The sequence below is a fragment of the Anarhichas minor genome, unplaced genomic scaffold (assembly GCF_050575085.1).
Source record: "Anarhichas minor isolate MPS153535 unplaced genomic scaffold, ASM5057508v1 ptg000007l, whole genome shotgun sequence".
Lineage (NCBI taxonomy): Eukaryota > Metazoa > Chordata > Actinopteri > Perciformes > Anarhichadidae > Anarhichas > Anarhichas minor.
The window spans coordinates 10852464-10871303 of record NW_027466453.1 but is presented as its reverse complement, the minus strand read 5'-3'; the positions used below and the strand labels follow the sequence as shown (position 1 = coordinate 10871303).

Here is an 18840-nt window from a genome sequence, read left to right as displayed (position 1 = left end):
CTCCCCTTTTTGTTTATCTTTCTAATTTGCTTTGCTTTCAACTAAATATCCCACCAGACAACCTTTTGGATGAGCATCACAGCAAATCGCGAGTGCTTTTGTTGAAGTTGGTTGAATGTGGTTTAAATCTTCAAAAGAGAAAATCACATTATGATATCTTGTAAAGAATTGTGAAAATGCCAAGCTACCCTACATGGGCCCACATGTGGTGACTTAATATCTGCAACACTGCCTACTCACATCTGCAACATAAACAAGCCTGCACTCCATTCTTTTCATGCCCAATTTAAATGCTGGCATCAAGATCATAATGTTATTATAGCATATCTTTTCAAGTCATATCATCAAACCGGTAACGCTAAAAAACAAAGACACTGCACTGTATTTTATCTTTTGCATTATTCTCAGTCCACTTGTAATTGCTTATTGCATTACCTCCTATATCCTCCTATATCTTGCTTAAATATATATCCTTTATATATATATATATATATATATATAGACTTTATGTCTTCAGCATTAATGTGTGGCTACATTAATCTTCCGTCTTCCGCATAATAAGAGGTATAACATTTTACACACATTAATGTGCACAAAGTTTCAACATCATGATAATTTGAGTTTCACGAGCAGGAATTAGACCTAATAATGGAATTGCGTAGATACATAGATGGTCTTAATTTGCTTTAAACATATGAGAAACATTTGCATTGTAGTCCGTCTGTCTCTTTCCCTCCTCTCCATTCCCTATTCCCCAGGTCCCTTCTTTTTTGCCATTTTCCATCCATCCACCAGATGTCCTCAGACTTCCCCTCAGTTCCCCATCACCTGACTGCCCCACCCGTCTACACACCTGTTCCCACTTCCGTCATCTGCTCTGCAGTTGCCTGACCTTTTCGCCGATCACCTCCTCACCTGCATCTTATTCCCTCATCAGCCGCTCGCTTCATAAAATGGTCTCTTTCCATTTTTTGCTTTGTCAGATCATCATAGTTGCTGTACGTTGCGTCGTCACGGTTCGGGTTTGGGGTTGAGCCACCTGTGCCGGCCTGCCTTTAAGCCTTTCAACGTGAATAAACCACTGATATCATCCTGCTGCCTTGCATTTGGGTCTTTCCCTTGTTGTCACTCTTCCTTGCATTTGTGACAATTTCAGCCAAATACTTAATGTTTTCATTAGTCTACTGACTAATTGAAGCATCCCCAAAGCATTCAGTAAGTATTTTTTATTTTGATCTTACATTACATTTATGCACACTTTAGCAAGTGCAGTGTAATTTACCAGATAACGCTTCTTTTTTCCATTATGTATTTTTTCTACTCATCTTTATCCACTTCCTTAGTTGCTTTTGTGGAGTTGTGAAAATGAACTAGTACACTTACTCTGTACTTGTGTATAATTTTGAAATACTTAAAAAAATATGACGTATTGCTGTATGCTAAACAACAATATCAATTTAGCTTCACCTCCAACAATAAAATATGTCTTACACAATGATGCATGAATAATGAAACAATACAACTCTAACAAGGGCCATTCTGCTGCACAGTGAGTAGTTTTACGTTCAACAGTTTAAAGTGCATTTGTCATCTTACTACCTAATTGATCTAAATACTTTTTCCAACGCTGTTCTTTTGTCTATTTCTTACTGTAATGCTAAATTTACTTCCTCACGGGATCAGTTATATATGTTAATTAACTTGAGTAATATTGAAATCAAACTAATCTAGGCACCATTGGAAGTATTGGAAGACGTATTCAAGTCCTTACATACTACCACTCTCTAAAAATGCTCCACTACATGTAAAAGCCCTATACATTCAAAAGCTTATTTAAGTAGTATGTAAATATTATCAGCAAAATTTAGCCTACTTAAAGTATGAAAAATCTAAGTACTCATTAAAAAGTCCCCGTCAGTGGTGTACTATTAGGCTGTATATGATGTTTTTGGATAAATATTTCTGCTGCATTAATGTGAAGGACTGCTTTATACTGCTGTAGACGTTTAAGGTTTTGCTTGAAGTAATCTTGAAATGAAACAAAATGAATCACAGTTCGAGCATTACTAACAAAAATGGTTAAAATATAGACAGCTAAAGTAAGGAATGTATTTATTTTCCAGTGCAACACCCAGAGACATAAACCAAAACAATTCCAGCATGGCCAGCCGCTTGGTGGGCGTCTGAACACGTCACAGTCTAACCCGGAAGTGCAGTGACAACTCCTGTCAAAAGTCCTTTATTCCTTTCTTGGAACAGCGAAACAAGGGTGAGTTTTTAAGCTACACAGTTGTTTCCTCCTGCACGTAACGCTCGTATCTTATTTCACCCCCCCCCCCCCCCCATTAAACGTGAGTTTGGGCTTGCTTTAAATCTGGGAGCACTTTTACAGAGCTTAACAATTAGCCGCTAGCTGGCTAATATTAGCAGGTTAGTAATGGCTACGGTTTGCTATTTGTGTTGTCAAGATCCTGGTTCGGACTTTTCGCCAGCTTTTTTTTTTTTTTGTCATTTTCTGTGCACTTCTGTGTCATACTGATGTCTGTTGGTTGTATGTTTGTGTCACAGAAAAAAAAAAAATGTGTTAAAATTTAAACTAGCACATGCAAAATAATGCGCCGACCATAAGAGGACGTGTGATGCTGTATCCTCCGGATGGGTCAACATCCTGCCAAATAGTGAGTGACCACGGTCTCCCCAAAGATGATGAGTGATGTATATTCAGTGGTGGTGTGTAACTAAATACAGTTACTCGTGTATTGTGCTGTGTGAAGTACTAGTTTAAGGTTCTTAAAGGTCTACTTTACTGAGTGTATTGAGTATATTTATTTTATGATACTTAATACCTCTACTAAAGTCAGAGGGCAATATTGTATTTTTTACTCAGCTACATGTATTTGATACCTTTAGTTACTTTGCAAATTCAGGTTATTAAAACAAAATATAATCAACAAATAAATAATGATCAATTATTCTGAATGACGATTAGTATTTATTTATCCTGTACTGAAATTCACAAGCTACCCAGATGTATATCGTAAAACAAAAAAGCCCCACCTTTACCAGTAAATTGATGTACACAATAATGTCCCAATCATTATAATCTAGTAATCTAATAGTCATTTTTCAGAAATGCTTAATTAGTACTTTTGCTTTTATTGCTTTAAGTATATGTTAATGCTAATACCTTTGTACTTTTACTTAAGTACGTTTTTGAATGCTGGACTTTTACTTGTAACAGTTAAACAGAGTATTTATACACTGTTGTATTATTAGTACCTTTACTTAAATAAAAGATCTGAGTACCTTTTCAACTATGTGTACTTTTATTTAAGCAGATAAATAACTGTGACTCGGTTTTACAGGTAACGTTTTTGTGTCATCAAGATCCATAGAAATAACACACAGTTACACAAATCCTAAATGAATCACCTTGAGTGTGCTGAGTATATACAACTTACCAGTGGTAGGAGAAGTACTCAGATATTTTACTTTAGTAAAAGTAGCAATATCACACTGTATACAAGCATCATCATCGTCATCATAAAATGTAAATACTTGAGTAAGTACCTCATAATTGGTACTTGCACTTAATTACTTTCCACCACTGCTTACTTGCTGTGGCAATACATACTGAGTTGTCAACCCGTTTAGGAATGAATGAAGGTAATAAATATCAGAAACACTGGATAGTGGTGAAGTTGATAAAGAAACTTGGTGTATATCAGCGCGGTGGCTGCCTGCAAGTTAACAGTATTCTAAACAGATGTCCAAATAAGAGAATAAATCAATTCACAAAACTTATTTTCACAATAGAGGCAAGTAACAAGACAAGGAAAGATAAACTCATAAATGAGTTAACTGTAAATTAGTAATAAAACACAAAATATAACAATGTTACTTGAAACAAGTCATTTGAAATGTCAGGTATCAACTAATCCCAATACTAACCTGATGATTAGAAAAGAAGGAGGATAGCTGGTGATAGTTGAGTGCCTGCCTGCTTATAATGTAGTATTAGGCAGAATAAGTCTTGTAAAAAAAGCAGTTGGTTTGTCCCACAGGGTTTTCTGCTGAGCTGTGCTGGAGATGTGTGTAAGTTCAGAGACTCTGAATGGGGGTCTTGTTTGATTCATAACAGTCTGTGGTTGAAAGTATCTCATTTTACGGCTTCCTCTCACACTTTGACACAGATTCTTGACATAGCTGCTGGTGAAGAGGGATTCGCGACGCGGTCATTATTGGTGTCAAAGTTTTAGCTGCAGCTCCGTCTGCGAAATAAAAATGCCGTCTTTCCTTCTCGGTGCTCTGAGCTTTTTTTCCAACATTTGAGTTCCTCATGCAACAGGTTTTTTTGTCATCACACAACTGCATACGAGCCAACGAGATGACCCTGAACGCAGCACAGAGAAAGAGCTGATGTCACCTTCTAGCACAAGTAATGACGACATTGACCACAGGGATCATATGTAATATTGTACAAAATAGGTAATGATCACTGATATACTTAAATACAGCAAAGCCATCATTACAGTTATTAATGACACTTCTGCTTTTCCTGTTGTGATGCCTTATGTCTGCTGTGACAAAGGCCCATACAACAAAACATTAGTGTATTTAAAGATGTGTTATTCATATACTGCATGCAACTAATAGTCACCATTTGCAGTTCATCATAGTTAGGCTATTGATTATCAAAATAAGTAATGCCGCATAGGCTACTATGTATTTCTGTATATCTTTTCTTTTGTATAATTGAAAGTAACACGTAGCTTGTAGTCATTTCGTCGTGTGAGCTGCCTTTCTTCAGTCTGAGCTGCAGCTCAGCATTTTTATCTGCACAAGGAAATGTTTTTCAAAGGCCACCTCAAAGCCATAAAAAAAAAGAGAAACTAATTCTGCCGCAGCATTTCAAGCATCGCATTTCAGTAATTGTTACAAGAATTTATTCTTCCATTTTCTTTTCACTCTTAGGGTGTTTGTTTCATGAAGTGACTTCAAAATAGTTCAAAAACAATTCTCAGTTTCTGGTCGACGACAACGAGTACATTAAACTCTTTTATACAAAATATCCAGTGGACATCTGGCAGTTGAGAGTTGTTGGCAAAACGGCATTCACGAGCCCCTGATTGGTTGACTTAATAAACTCGGGGAAAACCTATTAGGTTGAAATAAATTCTATATAAGAGGAACACAGATCCGCAAGCTCTTAACACGATCAGTTAGAGAAGGACGGGCCAGATGCTCCGTTTCATATTGCTGAGCTTTATGCATCAAAAACAGTTATTAGACAGGTGGTCTTTCCTTAGACCTCCACCTGGCAGCTGGCAGATGGACACACTTTTTCTTTTGTTTATTAGAGTGTGTGTGTGTGTGTGTGTGTGTGTGTGTGGAGCAGAATGAGACCACTTGTCTTGATTTAGAAGTGCTTTCCTTGCCTGGCCGCTTACATATTTTCTTTTTAAGCACTAGTCAAATTTAAACTCTTAAGGCTGATGTGTTTAGAAACTCTCCCTCTAGTCGGCTGTGTCCGTTCAGCTCGGTGCCGGATATTAAACTATTCAACCGCTCTGTCAGATGTTCTTTACACACAAGCGCCCAGCTGCTCAGCCCCCCCCCCCCCTCTCTCTCTCCTTCATACACTACAAAATGCAGCCATTTGGTTTATTTACGGGAGGTGCTTCTGTAACTGCTGGGAATAGGCCAACAGCCAATCGAAAACACACGGCGGAGGCCAAGCTAATAGAATCTGACAGGAACGGAGTCATAGAGGCCGCTCAGGCGTCGTAAAGCTGTCGCCGTTTAAGCCCCTAAATTTGTCGCTATTACCTGCCTGCTTCTCCCTTTACACGGCCAAAGAGTTGTGAGAGGAAAGTGTTGCCAGGCGTCTGAGTTGGAGCAACCGTTGCTCATCTTTTTCCCGTTTCAACAACATCGAATAAGTGTGTGCTCGTGTATTTCCAGCGTCTGACGCAGAATGCATTGACGGTGAATATAAAGATCAATAATCGACTGTCCTCTATAGCGAGGATTACTTTTAGAATATTGGAAGATTAGGTGTTGACGAACAAAATGTGTCCGCACTGCACCATTCCTCAGCTCGACTCAGCTGCAGCCAGCTAGCCATGTACTGTATTTGTTTACGCTCATATTCTTGTCTTTGGTTGTGAGCTTTTTGGTGAATTGCTTTGTTGATGGTGCTGCAGGGGGGGGGGGGGGGAGAGATGTCAAGATGTGTGAGTCTTTTTCTAGGCCGTCACAGTGTAAAAGCGCCACAGTTAGTACATCAAACAGCAGCGAGCGAGGGGAAAGTCACTGGAAATCGTTCCCTCGTCAGGAATCCATTGTAGAACCTTTTGAATGAATCGAGTTCCCCCCCGCTAATGAGCCTGATTAAGAGACTATACGGAAATTCCCCTAAAACTGGGCTCGTCATTACGGCCGGTCTGGCTCCTGAGCTGTGTCGGTGGATAACTTCCAAAAAAAGTGTTGGCCGATGGCGTCGCAGACTCCGGCTCTTGGCATTTCTCTGTGTGGCTTTGTGAGGGACTTTTTACAAGTTCACAAAAGGGAACTGATGAATGTAGGAATGTTTTAACCTGATTTCCACTTCAAAGGTCAAATATCGAATTAGAGTATATCATATTTTAAACGCTCGTTCGACTTGACATCCCGCTGTTAGCTTAATGCCTATATAATTGGTTTAAAAACATGGGTAGTTAAGCTCTTGACTTAAGCGCTGACAGTGTGTGATGTAAAATATGAGTTTTAAATGTAGCTAATGTGGGCTGAACGCATTCTGACTACAGAAAATATGGAGAAAAGGGATCTGCATTCTATTACAGCGTGGTGAGAACGCACCGATCTTTCGTGCTACTTCCAAGAATGGCCCCCGTGTGCACGACTACTAAGGCATAATTGGTATAGGCAGAGGCCCGCTCAAAAGAGTCTCTGATTGGGCCTTTTCATAGATGCAGCAGGAGAAGAAGCTCATCTCTCACATTGCCGATCGCTTGTGAGGGAAGGCAACAAGTATTGAATTAGTTTGCATGAGAGGAGGGAAATTGAAATATGGATTGGGGTCGCAAATGCCTGCCAGTGCTATTGGCTGTTTCGGATATGGAGGATGAAATGTATTTTTCTGTGCGCGTGTGTGTGTGTGTGTGTGTGTGTCAGTGTGTGACTGATGCGGACCGCGTCGGCATCGAATGGTTTTTCCAGCGATCCTATTTTCCAATAACAAGTTTGGAGCAGGAGTGACACAGATGAAGTGAATGTTTTTAAGAGGAAAAGTAATGTTAAAGACGAGCCAAGCCATCCTTCACTCTAATGCGCCGCCTCATCCTCTGCTTCTCCTACATCACTGCTTCTGTCTCGGAGCCAGACACGAGCCGGCTCTCTCTCGCCATCTGCCATTTAGATGTATTTAAATCATGCATGCATATGCGCGCTCGGTTTGGACCTGCGATTCTGAACCGGTCAGGTCCCCGGTCTCAGCCGGGCTGCTGAGCACAAGTTGTGACCCATGAAAGCCATCTGAATATGAATTAATGACAACACAGTTGGTTAAAAGTGTCACTGCCCAAAAGTCAGATCCAATTCTGCTGATATTAACTGGCATTTAAGCCTGGAAAATGGCGACTCACCGTAACGGTTTGATTGCCAGATCAAGCTTCGTCATGGCTGAAATGTTGTCTGATTTTGGCATTTGAGAAAGATTCATTTTTAGGTACAAAGGCAGCCAGAATAATATATTATACTCAAAAGTCAAGTCTCAAATGCTCGTACATAGTTGTTGCATGCAGATTTGATATTTACAAATTTCATTTGTCACATTAAACTGTGATTGTGTGACATTTGTTTTTAATTTAGCAGACAAAGTGTCCTCCTGGTTAGTAATGTAACATTAGATATAATGCTAATTATAACGGAGCTGAAACGATTAATTGACTAGTTGATTGCTTAGGTCATTTCAAAGCAACAATGCTAAACATTCACTGGTTCCAGCTTTTCACGCGTCAATGTTTGCTGGTTTTCTTCATCTTTGAGGAAAATAAATTGAATGTATTAAAATTTTTGACTTGTGAGGGGCAATTTTCACTTTTTTCTGAAATGTCTTTGCTGATTAATCGATTAATCAAGAGCATTGGCAGGTTTTTACAAATTAAAGTAATTGTTAGATGCATCTCTAGATAATTAAAAACCTTAAAACTATATATATGTAGCACCTTTTCATTCAAACAAATGCAGCTCTTCTGTACTGTCTGCTTTCAGAGTAAAAACTGAAACCAAATTATAAGAGAGCGCAGACAATTTGAGCAACAGTGGAACATTAGAAACACGCCTGAGCAGAGTTGTAAGTGTGGTCTTCACCTTTGTTATATTTGACAGATAGTTGAAGAACTACACAAAACGACATTAGTTGCCCTCATGATTCATGGAACCTCTCTTGTAGAAGGACCTTGTCCCAAACTAATTGAAGTGAAGCCACTTGTAAGGGATTTGAATGCTCTAAAATTATTTAGTCCACAGGTAAGAACCACTCCACCCCCCCCCCCCCACCCCCCCCCCCCCCCCCCCCCCCCCCCAACAGAAAACACCCCCTTGGGAAAAGAGCTGCACGTCAATGGGACTGGAAAAGAGAGAGGAGGGGAGAGTTAAGAATTGAGGCTGTGAAATCAATAGTTCATACTGTTCTGAAATTGGAGGAGTTTTTTTTTTTTTGTCAGAAACTGCGTGTAGAAGGTGGAATAATAAATAGCTTTGGGTGGAGGCCCCCTGATGTAGGCAGCAGTATTGATTTCCAGAGACCCGGTCCACTTATTGTACCTCAGGTTTTGTCAGGATTCAGTGCCCTTTTTAAAGGACCAGAATGCACTCTGGTGGGGCAAAGTTTTGGGCCTCGTCTCCTCCTCCTCCTCCTCCTCCTCCTCCCCGAGTGGCCGTCGGTTTCAGTCACCAAAGTCACCGAGAAAAAAAGTGGAGGAAATGGAGTCTTTCTGTCTCTCCAGCTTCCAGTGTGTCTCTCTGAGGACACAGCTGCAGGACGGGAGATTTCCCCTGTTGGCGGTTCCTGTTAAAAAGATTCGCTGGCATTACAACGTAAAGAGAAAATAATCCTCTGTCTATGTGTGGTAGTATTGCTGTGTGTCTGTTGGCAAGTGGACTGACGGAATCAGTGTCTGCGTACAAGACAGCCTGGCTTTTGTACGTCTGTATGTGCGTCTGTGTGTTGTGTTACAGGACAAGGACTGGGGGGGACGGGGGGGGTTGCATGAATGTCTTTTCTGGCTGCAGCTCGCGTCGAGGTGTATTCACACTTATCCCCCACAGTGTAGCAGTTATTGTGAGCGGCCCAGACATTAGCGGAGAAATTGCAGCTGTTTTAAAGCTTTTTATTGCTGCAGGATTTGCCGGGTAAAATGTCTGTAATTCCCATCCCAGCGCTCCCGCTGTGCTGTCCCTGCTGCTGACGCTGCTTTCACACTGCCCTAGTCTGGCTTCGTAAAGGAAAAGCGACAGGAGGCTATCAGCTCCCTGAACAATATAGGATCCCCCCCCCTCCTCCTCCTCCTTCCTCCACTCTTGAGATTAAAAAAAAAAAGTTTGCTGGCAATGAAAAGGAGGCTTTTGCCTCTTTCTCTCTCTCTCTCGGTCTCTCTTCCCCGTTTGCTTCCTCTACAGTCACCATGTGTCCCGTCTCTTCTTCTTTCCCTCTCCCTCATTTCTCGTCCTCTGTCCAACGAACGGGAGTCTCATGCAATATGCTGTGTTTCCCCACTTGAGTGTTAATGAGGCAGATGAATATTCATGAGGAGCGGGCTGATATGGCTCTGTGGCGATTGTGCGAAAGGATGCTCGTGTGCACACAGGCGCTGTGGTGGCCACGTTTCTGAGGGATCTGTGGCGGGGAGACGGGGGGGGGGGGGGGGGCTCTTGGCTCCTCTGCTAATGATGCAGATGTGCGTCCCTGGATTTTTGTTTTGGTTGGTGATTGGAGAGATGACCCCTTTCCAAGGCCTCTCCTCGCTCCCCGGTGGCTGTTTGGCGGAGCTTAAGTTTAGCCTCCAGCTGCTGGTGGAGGACGGCCAGGGAACGCGAGGGTGAGAGAAGGAGCTACCTCTCAGTCTGCTGCCTACAGTCCTCCTCCTCCTCCTCCGCCTCCTCTTCCTCCTCCCTGTGGCTCTGGCTTGTGACAAACAGATGCCATGGGCCGCCTCTTTGGGGATCATCTCCATCCTTTTATTAGAAGTCTCCCTCTTTCTTGCCACCTCTCCATCCTTTCATTATCCGTGTCTCCTGCAGTGTTTCTTTTCTCGGGACATATTGTGCTGTGATGTCTGCAGCCTCCAGCGCTACTTTTTTTTTTTAAAGGACATATGAGAAAGAACGTGGCCCATTTTAGCAGCAAAAAAAGGCTGCATGACGTGCGCTCGTCATGTCTCATGCATTGCCATTTCCTCCTGTCCTTTCTACCGCTCTCCCCACCACACATTTTTTCATTGTCAGCTTTGTTCTGCTCTTCAGATTCTCTTCCAACAGTCCCTGTAGTAATCTCTCACTTTCTCTCTCTCTCTCTCTCTCTCCTCTCTTTCCCCTTTTTTTTCTCGGCAGCCTTTTCATTTGCATTTTCTCACTTACTCCTCACCCCAGTCTTCCTCTTCTCTCCCTACAATCTTCAGCCCGGGGCTTTTCCCTACTCCTCTTATTTGCCGTTACTCCCCCTCAGCCTCCCTCTTTCGTCCCCTGCTCCTCTGAAAGATATGCGACCCCTGCAGTCTACCTCTGAAGAAAGCTGCTGTGGTTCTCTTAAACGTCTGTAAAATCTTTGATTTCTTTTGATGCGTGTTGTGTGTTGATGTCTGCGGCACACGGTGGAACTGTGTTTGTCCGTCCGTCTCATGCTGTTTGTACTCGGCAACCTTTAATTTGGGGAAAGGTGAGTGTGTCGAGGAGCTCAGACAGCCTGACTGGCTCCCCTTTTATGTCTACTACTCGGTGACATAATAGAGGCCTTCCTGCCCCTCGGTCCTCTTGGCCTCTCTGTGTTCATGAAAACTGTGGCACCGCCACTTAATATTGTCAGTTTCGGTCTAGCGGGCGTCCATGCTGATTCTCATGCACACACATCCTTCCTGCAGTTGGGGGGGGGGGGGGAAGGGTGGAGGCTGGCCAATTTATCAGCGCTCTGACTGTAAGGCTACAGGGAGCCCTCCGTCTTCATCAGTTCACTCAGCGGATAGGCACAACCCAGTCACCGCTGCTAGACTCACCTCATGTGTCTCCATTACACGTTAATAACAAAGCTGTGAGGGTGAGTAGAATTGGCGCTCCCAAGTTAAGAAACGAGGGGTCGGCTCAAATCACAGGTGTAGCAGGTTAAGAATGTCTTTATTAACTCTAGACAGTGACAAGGCCGTTGTATTGTAGTGGTCATTTCATTGTAAGCTAAAGAGAACATTAGCGAGAGTTCAACTGCGATACAAGCTAACTGTAATGCTCCGTTTTGAATATTGCAAGTGCAAAGCAAATATACAGATAATCAATACGTTACCTTCTGTACAGGCTGCATTTGTTCTAGTTTGCTGCTCTAAGTTTGAGTCAACACAGACGATCTGCTACCCTCTGGTTTTATGTTTTATTTTTATTCTTTTTTTAATGTCAGTGATTTATTGTCGTTCAAACTGTAGATTATGTTGTCTATGAAATGTCCATTTTCATTTCCTTAAGTTTTAAAATGTCTTGTTTTGTTTGACCAACAGTCCAAAACCCAAAGACATTGAGTATTCACAGAAAACCAGCAACTCCTCACATTTGAGAAGCCTGAACGAGGTCGTGTTTGGCAGTTTTGCCTGATAAATGACTCAATCAATGAATTTGTCATCAAAATAGTTCTGTTTTGTCCAATGTTTATCTTTATACCAGTTGTCCAAAGGCCTCTTAGTCATGAAGACTTTATTTGCCAAATCAAACATCAAGTTGCAGCATCTCAGAACTCAATATAAGCTAAATGAAATTTGAATACAATCCCACGCATGCAAATTAAACGCTGGACTGGACAAGGACTTAGGCTCCGTTAGTAGTTTGAACCTTGGCTGCCAGTCTTTGATGCTCCCTGCTGCTTCTGTCCCGTCTTCTAATGTCTCTCAGGGCCGTCCTGCAACAGCGAAGGATGCCTGTCTTCTTGTCCGTCCTCCATCTCTGTGGCGTCCTCGGCCCGCTGCTGATCAAAGCCCCTTTGAGGGTGCTGGTGAGGGTCCAGGGCCGATGGTGATTGGATGATACGTGTGCGTCCCCTCTCTCGTGTGACGGGCCCCGTCAGCTCACATTAAGACCCGGCGCTGTGCCGACACCACCGCTGCCGTTTTTTTAAAAATCTTTTCACGTTATACCTTTTTTGTCACCAGCCGAATCAATTACCAGTGATTATGTTAGTGTCAAAGTCTTTAGCGCCAGTGCTGAGCCCCGCCGCCGCCAGAGGTCCAACAGAAGCCACACTACGCTGATCCCCAGTTGCTGCTGCTCAGAGACAGCTTTACAGACAGCTCTAAGTTTAACCTTCCTCCTCAACAGAGCTGTGACAATGCGAGGAGAGTTCATTATGCCTTGACAAAACTCCCCCATGTAGGTTCTCCTCAGCAAGAAAGCTGCATGGCGATTAGCTCTATCATGTTCGATCGTGGATGTAGCTGTCAGAGCTGGCTTGGTGGTCTTGTTGTGTCCTTCGATTGAACACGGTGAGATTCAGAGAGCCACACTGGTGTTGGAATCCCACCTCCACCCTTTACCGTGCATCCCATCTCTTTCTCCCATGGGCTCAGGACACACTTGGACGTGGATATGCTGGTGTTTGTGTCACACACGTTCGCACACTTTAAATATCACGACGCTGCAAGTTTAGCATATAACACAAACGCACATTCACATACTGACAACTGTTGGAGCGGCTTTTCAAGAAAATAAACATCATGCTCCATCACGTCTCTCTCCATTTTTGTTTCAGGATTTTGGGTCCTGTTGGTTCCTGTGAATTAAAATACCTGGATTGGCTGAGCAAGTAGCAGTAATATCCTACGTATTAGTGAAGTTAGGTACATGTTTGCACATGTATGTATCTTCTATGAACATCAAATAAAAGGGTCTGACAAACCTTCAGAGGAGTGCGCCTCCCTTCTCGGCCAAAGGTGAATACAGTTCTTTGAGTTTGAGTGATTTTTTTTAAAGCTTAACATCAATTCAAATTTGGCAAGGGATTTGAAAGGATCCACATTCAATAAGCAGATTTGATAAAATGCTTCAGAGCTCCACAGTTAATCATCTATCCAGGAAGACATCTTTGCTCGTTTCTCAAATGCAATTTGGAGAGGTCACCGTGGACTTTGGGGCGCTGGTGATGTGGATTTTCTTTTATCATCTTGTTTTGACGTTTGAACAGAGCGAGACAATCAAAATAGATTCATTAATGAAATGTATTAAAATGGCCAATTAATTCCAAATCCAGCTGTTTTACAGGAGATGAAAGCTGCCGTGTAGCTCCTGTCTTTCCATTTGCAGAGCTCTCTGTGGGAATAAACCAAGGGTCAGGTTTGGAGTTGCCAGTTAGGATTAAAGTTTTTAAATTCTGCCGCTGTGCTCCTCTGCTTGACGAGCCTCCGCTGTTGACAGGGGGTGGAAGTTTGTTTTGAGGCTTTTAAGATCTAATGTGTCCGCTCGCTATCCAAAGATTGTGCCTTTGACCCGCTCTCGACCCTCCCTGCCTCTCCTCTCCTTCTTTATGTTATCCAGTGTTGAGTGGTGGTAAGGAGAGATAGTAATCTGCTCCAGCCTTGGCACTCCCTCGCACTCTGCTCTCATTGAAGAAGATTGATGGCCCTCTTTCTGGAAAGGCTGTTGTTTTGGATGGAGAGAGGGAAAGAGAAAAAGACAGAGGCAGAGAAGTGGATTTAGAGTGGGAAAAAAAACGAGTGAGTGGGGGGGATGGAGGGAGGCAGAGGTTGGTGGTGGGGGGGGGGGGGGGGGGGGGGGGGGGGGGGTGAATGATGGTTGTAAAAGATGGAGAAAAGGAAATGTCACCGTGGAGGAGCTCATTAAATCTAGTTTGTATTTCATTGAGTGAGGGTATGCGTCCACCTGTGATTGGTTTCAGATTCACACACCACGTCTATTTTCTTTCTTCCTGATGAACATGCGGGTTGTGGAATTGGCTGCACTTGATTTGCATGTCAGCAGGATTATATTCAAATGTCAGTATTTCTCTCAGGAGCCATGGGGACGTGTTTGTGATGGAGCGAATCGTCGACATGTGACTCGTGTTTCCGTTGCATTAGAATGCTGTGTAGCTGTTGCGCCCTTAAGATATCTGCTCGTTCACTATTCGCAGTCTAGTGCTGCCTTGCTCGGGGGGAATTAGTAGCCCTTCATCCCTCCTCGTGATGGGTCTGTTGCTCGGTGCCCGTGTGTGTGTGTGTGGGCGGCACCAGGGTTGATTGGCTGTGATGACAGTTATGCTCTTAATTGTGCCAGTTATTCTTCCTCTGTGGCTCTTTTTCACATGTAGTGAAGCGCTTGATGTAGCCCCCCCTGGCGCTTTTTGTTCCTTTCTACATATTGTTTTTTAAAGTCTGTACAGGTTTCAGGAGCCCTGAGACGTAGGAGGAGCAAATCTATCTTCTTCCACCTTTCTTTGCCCCTCTTTTGAGACAAGAATTGAGTCCGGCAGTTTATTTTTCTGGGGTACCCCCATCTCTTCGTGTCCCTCTCTGCCCTCTGCTTAATGTGTCTTTTTGGACTGTTGTTTGCGCTGCTGTTCCGCTCCTTTCTCTCTCTATCTTCCTCGCTGTACTTCATCAGCCTGTTGTACACCGACCTATCTTTCATCCTGCTCCCCCCCACCCCACCCTTCTGTCTTGTCGGCTCTTCATTTTTCCACCTTCAATTTTTTTTCCTGCTCTTGTATTTTTTGTTTCCCACCTCCCTGTCTGGCAGCTCCATCCGCTTTCTTTTTTCTTGTTTTTTCCCAGATGGGCCGTGCTGTCTCATGATGCTCAGACGCTGCTGGAGTCAACCAGTCAGGCCTTGAGGCGGTATGACGCTGGGCGGGCGGGCGGGGGGGGGGGGAATTGTCTATTGTCGTCTGTCCTCGTCTTAACTGACCACTTGAGACTGCCGGAGTCAGAGGAGGGCAAGCGACACGGGACAGAGGAGACGGAGAAAGGGCGTGAAGGCAGATTCCCATCCTGCTTATCTGAACTCTTGATGGGGTTGTTACAAGCTACAGGTCATACTTCATTTCCTGTGGTCACAACCCACTATCACACCTCTGACCTAAAAAACTTTTCAGGTTAAAAAAACCCCCAGAAATGTGGAAGGAAGAAGATGTTAAAGTCGAGGACATTGTGTTACGTTGCTGATCGTTCTATCAAGATAGAACGATGTCAGTGATAGGTCAGAATATCATTCGTTCTGTAATAATTGTTTTGTTTATCCTCTTGGGGGCAGCACAAACAAGCTGTGAACACAACACTGACTTATTATCATCTTTTCTCCACCAACCTCTGAGGAAAACGTGACTCTTTAGCTTCTAAATGTTCCCCTTAGTTCACCTGATGGGAGCAAACGAACTGTTTAGAGTTGGTTTTAGAGCTTCTTTGCTGAAAACAGCTGCCTTTTACAGCCAGAAATGAGGTTCTGAGATATGGTTGCCTTTTTATATTCTGAGTAATTCAGATTAAAATACTACGCAGTTATACATCAGCTTAATAATGAAAATGTCATTGTTAAGGTGTCATCTTTAGACTGATCGATTCATCACTTCCTTCATCATTGTCTTGCTGCTTCAATTAGAGGCAGCATACGCTCAAACTAGAGGTTGCCAAGTTTGAATGCATAAAACTTTGTGCCAAAGCTGTGCAGTTATCTGAAAGTATCCAGTATTTCTCTTCAGCCATGGTATAATACTCTACAACCTGCATTATGTAAAGGGAAAAACTGGCCCATGAGGAAAAATGATTACTGAAATAACAGTGGCTCTTTGTCTGCTAAATGTCACAAATCAAAAGCAATAAAAAAAGATGTATTGTACTGAATGGGGGTGTTTAAAGGCAGGATGGCCAGTATCCCATCTGCCTGTTGGAAATGTTTTATAAAACTACGTTGCTATTAAATAGATTTTTTTTTGAAACGGGGCCTATTGATCCAGGTTGCATCTATTTTGTTAAGTTTGGAGTGAACGGCTGCTTTGTTGAGTCAGTGATCACGTATTCATTTCAGGGGAGCTATTGATCAGACGGTGCTGGACACACACACACACATGCACACACAGGTTCCCTTTTTTGGCATTTCTCTCAGGGCTCAACCTCTGTTTTATGCATCTGATTGACATTTCCTCGGTATGTACGCGTAAACATGTGGCTCTTAAGATATTTCATTCATTCACGGAGATCATCTCCTCTCTGAGGTAAAAGCCCGCAGGCAGTTTGGATCCTGGTCGTGAATACAAAGAGCCTTCGTGTAAAAAGTAGCCTCTTCTTTGTTCAGTGAGTCCGGACCAACTGTAGGTTAGTGTTTCAGTTTGTCACAATTCATTCAACTTCTGGGGGAACTCGCTTTTCTTCTGTCGCTATTGCCGTACTTTATGAGCTGGGCATAGAATACATTTAACTCAAATCAGTATTTAGTATCAATATTCCTACTTAAAATGTCTTTAAATTACAAGCATCTCTATGTATTATGAGCTCAACGACTCAGTTTATATGGCAAGTCTCTGAGCTTCACAGTCATCTATGGAGGACCTACATCTATGACCACAGCGCCGTTAGTATCAAGAAAACACCTTTAAATGAACAGCTGGAGAATCCGGTGGGGAAATACTTTTGAAAATCAAATTTTTCAATTTCAAGGAAACCCTGTGAAAGAGAGACAGGAGGAGTACCCCCAAGTACACACTGGATTGCAGCGCTAGACTTTGGGGCTCTTAATGAGCCTGCCAGAGTCTACCTCTACGCCAGAGTCGAGTGCCACTTTGGGTCTGTTCTGTCAGATGGTTGTACTGTTATCGGGCTCTCTGTGGGCCTTTTTACACATTACATTAACATGCAGCGTGTACGTCTGAATTCAACCACAAAGATTTGCATCCACGTTTATGGGTCAGTGCTATACCCCCAAGAAGTATTAACGAAGCACTAAGCCTGCTTTTGAATCTTGTTGCTATAAGCGCCGTCGTCTGATTTGTGGACATGAGACGGCTTTCCTTCACACCTGTGGCTTAGCTTCAGTTTGCTGTTTTTGGAAACAGTCCAGATACAGTTTGTGTTTGGATTAGTGTTTTAATGCCGGGTGTAATTACATAAGCAGGGCTCCGGTTCCACTTTGTTTCCGCCTCGCTGTGTAAACCTCACTACCTCTTCATAAAACATGTCTTTGTAATATCTTGTCTCACACACACACACACACACACGCGCGCTCCAGCTCGTTCTGCATTCAAGTCTCCTACATAACAGATGCGCTCAGAAACAGTCAACTTGACAAGGAGTCTCTTGCAAGAATACGATAAGGCACTGGCTCACGCCCACGCTCGCTCTCACAACAGTCTTGTTGATTCTTTCCGCTGTTTGCGTTTTGCAGCTTTTGCCAAGAAGCTCGGGCTGTGGACAGACACGCAGTAGACTGACACACCTACGGACAGACAGGCCTGATGGACAGAGTCCAGCTGGCCAGTCATGGCAGCGGCAAGCGGAACAGATGTGCGAGGGACTTTGATGTAGGTGAGTACCAAATGGGGTGAGGATCTAGGAGAGGGAAGAAAGGGGGGGGGGGGTGTATTGGTCTATACCAATATGAGGAACTACACTGTAGAGGGAGGTCTGCAATAGGGGCGGTGAGAGAAACACTTTCAGTCTATGATACATTTGTTGAATTTTAGTGGCACACATGAGCGCATTTAACTTCAAATTTAGTGTGTAGGTCATATTTTTTAAACTCAAGGCCTTGTTTAATTTGAGGTGTTTTAAGTCTTAAATTAGCTTGTTTCTGTTGTATTTCTTAAATATTGGAGTCTCCCTTTTGTCATGTGCTCTGCAGCCCAGGCAATACAAACCAATGTTGTTATTCAGTTCATTTGATTTACGTGTCCATTTGTTTGCTGTGTTCTTTTAAATTCTGTGTGGCGTTCAAGTCTTCGGTCGTCTACTTTGCAGACATGTCATGGGAAATAATGATGTTGCTAAGTTGTAGTTTGTTTTTTGCTTTTTAAAACGCGTCTTTCAATACAATTTTCCTTTTACCAAAACGGTTGGTAAAAGGAAATCGATGACCCAGAATGAAAATAAGGTAGACGCTTTGAATAGAAAACACACAAACCTTCAAAAAGAATGAAGGTGACGGACGATCTGAGGGACACCAGTGGAGGAATACCAAGTAGCAAGAGAACAGAGGATGCAGCAGAGACTTGATCATACAAATGGCAGCTGGGTAAGAAGTTTTCGGTAGTATTCAGCCGTCATTTGAAAGTGGAAATTGCACCAAGTTCTAATAAAAGACAAAAAAAAGTGAGAAAAGAGGAAGTGGATCAGGTTTTTAGAAGGGGAAATGAGGGCGGAGGCATGGAGGATGTGCTACCATGAGAGGCCCCCAAAAAAAAAAAAGAACAAAATATACAGGGGAAATTATGTGTGTTTCATGCCTCCCCCGAAAAACTTTTCCATGCTAATTAGGTAATGTAAAACTAGCAAGAACAGCAAGAAAGCCGGCTCGACCAAAAGACTGAACAGCGCACTATTCAGTTGGAGGCCATAAGACACACATTTGTGTGCTGAGAGGAGAAAATACCAAGTGATGGTGAAT

The 18840-nt window shown here is 43.0% G+C and overlaps 1 protein-coding gene across 1 annotated transcript in view; it reads left to right on the top strand.

Moving 5' to 3' along the window:
• The first annotated feature begins 2211 nt into the window (after positions 1-2211).
• The window catches only part of spop (speckle type BTB/POZ protein), a 73888-nt gene continuing 57259 nt past the window's right edge, over positions 2212-18840 (top strand). The window contains exons 1-2 of the mRNA XM_076085759.1: positions 2212-2269; positions 17623-17762. The gene's annotated coding sequence lies outside the window, so the exon portion shown is untranslated. The remainder of the gene's footprint in view (positions 2270-17622; positions 17763-18840) is intronic.